Below are 1,032 nucleotides of genomic sequence, written 5' to 3'. Positions count from 1 at the left end.
TGTTAATTGAGGCTGCTGGGAATGAATAAAAGGGAAGTCCAAGGCATACCCCATTGCTGATGAACTCAGCAAACCAAGCAACTAAGCAGTAACTTCCAAGGCCAGTGGTATAAGGAAACATTGTACTTGGCAGCCAGTGGCTTCTGGGATTTGGGACCCCCGGGTTCTGCTTCCGACTCTGCCACTTACCTTCTGTGAGACATCAGGCCAGGCACTTCAATTCTCTGCCTTATTTTCCTCTGGGATAAAATAAGGAGTCTATAAAGTTTTTTGGAGTCTTCCAAGGGCAGACTTCCGATACCAAGCGTTGGAATGCTTGGGTCAAAACCAAGTTGCACGTACATGTGCAAATTCAATTGTGATGAAGCAAATGCCTTGGTTCAAAACAAAGTTAGTCCATTGGTGGCATTTGCCTAAGATTTATTGCCCTGCTGTGCAAAGTCCTGCTGGTGTTGGTACCTTCACCTTCCCTCCTTTTTTCTCACTTTGGTCATAAGAGTGGCATTTAAAAACAGCTGCTACTAGGCAACTTCATTTACACATGCTGCACAGCAGATTGCAATGGGGCATTTGCAGAAGATGAAGTACAAGCCACATGTTTTGCTCCTGCTAACCTATATATGACACTAATTTTGATGCTCTTCTCAACTCCATTCCAGACCTCAGCAATAATGGACCTGCTACGGGACAGGGAGGTCCTGGTGAGGGAGATGCCCTGCCCTCCATTAATGCTGACTTTGTGAAGAAACACCTTGAGAGGCTGGATGCCCGAAGACTGGAAGAAGGCCAATGTGGTGCCGATCTTCAAGAAAGGGAGGAAAGTGGATCTGGCAAACTATAGGCCCATCAGCCTGACTTCTACCCCAGGGAAGATCTTACAAAAGTTTATTAAAGAGGCCATCCTTAATGGACTGGCCGACACCAACATCCTGAGGGATAGCCAGCACGGGTTTGTTGTGGGTAGGTCTTGCTTGACCAATCTCATTTCCTTCTACGACCAGGTGACCTATCACCTGGACCAGGGAGAAGAGA

Source organism: Crocodylus porosus, unplaced genomic scaffold (genome assembly GCF_001723895.1).
Source record: "Crocodylus porosus isolate Cpor-Errol unplaced genomic scaffold, CroPor_comp1, whole genome shotgun sequence".
Taxonomy (NCBI): Eukaryota; Metazoa; Chordata; order Crocodylia; family Crocodylidae; genus Crocodylus; species Crocodylus porosus.
This window is presented reverse-complemented; position numbering follows the sequence as displayed.